At 53.3% G+C, this 4,209-nt stretch overlaps 1 non-coding gene and 1 pseudogene across 1 annotated transcript; both read left to right on the forward strand.

The window, feature by feature from the left end:
- The first annotated feature begins 229 nt into the window (after positions 1 to 229).
- LOC134368375 (transcriptional repressor p66-alpha-like) lies at positions 230 to 1,827 on the forward strand (annotated as a pseudogene).
- Positions 1,828 to 2,986: 1,159 nt separating this feature from the next.
- Positions 2,987 to 3,178, forward strand: LOC134368858 (U2 spliceosomal RNA). The gene has a single exon (XR_010022547.1). It is a non-coding gene; the product is annotated as a U2 spliceosomal RNA (small nuclear RNA).
- Positions 3,179 to 4,209: the final 1,031 nt, after the last annotated feature.

A 4,209-nucleotide genomic window follows, 5' to 3' on the forward strand; every position in this document is an offset into this window, starting at 1 on the left:
ACTATTTCTAGGCATATCAAAGCATCATGTTGTAGACCTTAAATATATATAATAAGTTATATTTAAGTCTTACCGCAAGGGTGCTGATGAGCTAGTGTGGACAGGCGACCTTGCCTTTCAGAGCCCTCTAGTGTTTTGGGGGCCTCAGGCCAGGCTCATCGACCTGCTGTGCATGTCTCAGGTTGTAACACCAATGCTGGTCTCCAGTTGTGCGGCCGAAGGTTGCATTATGTGGCTAGTGGCACTGGCCTTGATGGAAACAAGCAATGAGGCCCTCATCAAAAGTAGTCCTGAAGAATGAGAAAGGATGATCAAGCAAGCAACTGATAGAAGAATTAAGATCAGAGGAAGCAAAACTCATCTTGTTGAAAAACTTGCCACACTGGCAAATGCAGAAGGAAGCCACTGTCCAGAAGCCCACAGGCTCCACTGGGAGCACCATGACCACCCGTCCTCTGCTTGTGCAGGGCACCCAAAACATTCCTGCTAGCAAGCCGTCACTTCTGACCTCTTTAACTTAAATGCCAGGCAGCATGATCCCGCTTCTGCTGGTCCGGGAAGGGCAGCAGGCATCCTCAGTGCTGGTGCTGCAGGTGACCTCACAGGTGGTCATGGCCCCACTCGTCAGGGGATCACAGCAAATCCACAACATCAGACAACATTCTAGCATGGGGCACTGCCCCTCCTCCTGGACCCCAGGGTGTCCGTGCCCAGAGTTCAAATTCAGGGATAGAGAGTCATACAGCAAGGACTTATCTGTGTCGCCAACGTCCCCAACACCATTCTGCTCATCAACATCCTGTAGCCCTCCTCAGCGTCATTAAAGGGTTCACGACCAACTCTGCTTAGACCAACTCCACCTCCACCAGCGTGGCCTCCATGATCACCTCCACTGAGTCTCCAGGCAGCCAAGAGGTGGCCGCCGAGCTCGGGCTGTGCAAACAGCTAGAGAAGATGCTGCTTGAGATTCCCCCTCCCAAGACCCTCACCCCAGAGATAAATTTCCTGCCCAGTGCTGCCAAGAAGTTCGTGTACCTAGTTGGCCTGGAGGAAGTGGTGCAGAACCTACTGGAGACGCAAGCAAGACGGATGTTGGCCGCCCTTGTGCTGTCCCAGGAACCTTCCATGTGCGTGCACTGCAAGATGGCCTTCGCAAGCCGCAAGGGCGGGGCCATCATGGGCGAGAACAGGCGCTCAAGGTGGAGGGCACTAGCTGGCTCAAGGCCACCTTTGTGAAGGCGCTACAGCGGGAGCGTGCGATCAAGCAGCGCCTCCTGCAGCAGGACGCCGTGCCTGCCACCGCGCTGCACCCACACTGAAGCAGCTCATAAAACCCCACTGTAAGTTGGTGCTCAGCTCAGGAGAGGCTCGCGACTGGAGTAACAGAGCTGTGCTACTGGCCTCCAGCCAGCTGTCCTGGGGCTCAGGCACGATGACCCATGGTGTCCTGTACACGTTTAGCCAGCCCTCATACTGCAAAACACGGCCTCGGGCACGGCCCTGGTCAGGAGGACTGGCAGACATTCCAAGAGAGCCTTGAGCACCGGAAGGGGCAGCACCGCCTCGACCTGGAAGAAGACGTCCCTGAACACCCAGTACCCTTGCGTTTGTCTCCAGAGTTTGGCAGTACCCAAGACGTCCTCGGCCGTGGACCGCCAGCGAGAGTACGTCCTTGATGTGATCCCGCCACGCTCCACCCTCCAGTCAGCCACGTGGGATAGTGCCAGCCAGGACCGGTGGAGGACAGGCTCCCTCCTCACTGTTACCTGGCCCCGGTCTAGAAGGATACACTGTGCCGCCCTCCACTGTGCTCACCCTACAAAATGAGTGACGGCCGTTCTGCACAAGCAACACCTCGATTCTTGGCTGCAAAGTCTCTTCGCGGCTGGGAGATGCTGCTTCACAGGCGGATGAGGATTACAACTGGGGGACCTTTCCACGGGGCTTTCTTCTTAGATCTCTTTCCCGTTACTTTCCCTAACACCAGCAGTCAAGTGGACCTCCGGGGCTGGTTCTGCCCCAGGCCGCCTTCTTTTGCCCCCAGCAGGGCGCAAGGGAGGCTCACCCTGGACACTGTGACATGTCTGAGCAAGGCTGGTTCCCCGGGGCTCCTGACTCAAGCAGGGCGTTTCCTTTTGTTTTTGTTTTTCCCTGTCTTCGGCCCTCAATCTGTGGCTGCGTCCCTTCAGGGCAAACTCTAGGTTGAAAGATTTTTGGTTTCTTTAAGCACCTCATGATGATGGAGTTAAAAGTAAACCGAGGAGACCCGGGTTCTCTGTTGTGCACACGTAGTCCCGGCCGCCCCCGTGCGCTGGAGGGTGGGCGGCCGCGGCTACATGAACCTTAGGAGTGGCAGAGGCAGGAAGCGCCAGCGCAGCCTCGCTCCTGCCAGAAAGCCTCCCTTGCTGCGCCTTCCTGAGGCCCCCCAACCCGCCAGGCTCAACAGAAGAACAAACTGAAATCCAGACCCGGCCAGAGAGTAGGGATCCCAGAAGCTGCGCGCTGCCCACAACGGAGGGAGGAGAGAATCCGCAGCGACGCCCTGAAGCCTGGCCAGGAAGTCGGAGGGGAGGGTTGCTGTGTGGTTTTTTCTTGTGCGGCTGCTGGTGGTGGTTTACTGTATTTTTTTTTTTTTTTCCTTTTCTTTTCCTATTCATTTTGATGGACACAATCTTAAGCCACCCTGGCCTGCGTTGCTCTCTGGTGACCTCGCACAGTTGCGTCTGGGCTGGGAGGCGCCGTCCAGGTGTGCGGTGAGCTGCTCCCCCAGACTGAGGATTTCTGTTTGGGTCTAGCTAGCTAGAGCCTTTCCTTAAAGCTGAGGTTGCTGGCAGGGCTCGCTTTCACACTTCCTCCCCCTACCCCACCCCCTTTAGTGTCTACAGAAATGTTTTGTAAAGGATCAGGTCCTCTTTTAGTTTTGGGTTTTTTGTTTTTTTTTTTTCTTTCTTTCTTTCCCCTCCCACTCTCTAAAAACCAGTTCCACATCGCTTCTCGGCCTTTTGGCCAAGATCATGTGTAGTATCTATTCTCATCAGTTTAATATCTGATACGTCCTGTATCGGAGGACAGTATATTAAATGGATTTTGGGAGCAGGGACATGGAACGGGAGCTTGCTCCGTCCAGTCCACGCATCGGCCTGGTATGGCAGTGTCTCCAGGCACAGGTGCACCCCCTCGGGGACATGAGCACTGGTCACGCAAGATCAGAGACGGTGGGGAGAGGGGGGTTGCAGTCCCTCCGCCTGGCGAGGGCTAGACTCGCGGGAAGCTGCTTCGCGTGTGGCCTGATCCTCTTCTGTCCACCATGAGAGGGAGGCTGGTGGGGTCCCGCCGAGCGCTGCGTGCCCGCCTAGAACCGGGGGGCCCTTTGACCGGCTGCCATCGCCGTCGTCAGGCTCTCCACAGCCCTTTTTCCCATCTTTTCTTTCACTTCGGAGGCCCCGTCTGTCCCCGTCTGTCCCCTCTCTGCGTCTTCTACAAATGTTCTCTTAATATTCTTGCGCATACCTGGCTCTTTCCCAAGGACGTGGCTTTCCCTTCCGCTTTCTCAGGGGCTGTCTCTTCTCTGCCACATGCCTCATCCTGTACTACCTGGGTGGGGAGCACGTGTACTTGCTGCTTCTTTCTGCTTCCCATAGCCTTCATAAAAAATAATAAATAAATAAATAAAAACCAGTTCCACGATGAAAGGCAGAAGTCGCTCTGTATCTACCGCCAACTGGTCCAGCTCCATGCATAATGAGGGCGTCTGGTGTCCATGCACAAGTGTACGTCCATGTGAGAACTGGGTCCCTCTGTCCCCCAGTGCAGCTCCAGTCCTGTTTTTCTGTTGATGCAGTTAGGGACTTTAATTTAAAATCCTTAATTTGTAGGCCTGCCTTCTTCAAACACAACTGCTACAGCATTCCAATAAAGGCTCACTTAACCCACTTGAAAAAATAAATAAAAAGTAAAAAAAAAAAAAAAAAAAAAAAGTCTTACAGCAGATTAAAACGGAAATACAACATACCAAAGCTTACGGAGTTCCGCAAAAGTAGTTCAAAGATGAAAGTTTACACCGATAAAGTCCTACATTAAAAAAATTAAAAGGAGGATCTTAAATAAAGACCTAACTTTGCACCTGAAGGAACTACAAAAAGAAAAAACTAAGCCCAAAGTTAGCAGGAAGAAGGAAATAATAAAGATTAGAGTAAAAATACAGAGAAA

Source organism: Cynocephalus volans, chromosome X (assembly GCF_027409185.1).
Source record: "Cynocephalus volans isolate mCynVol1 chromosome X, mCynVol1.pri, whole genome shotgun sequence".
Lineage (NCBI taxonomy): Eukaryota > Metazoa > Chordata > Mammalia > Dermoptera > Cynocephalidae > Cynocephalus > Cynocephalus volans.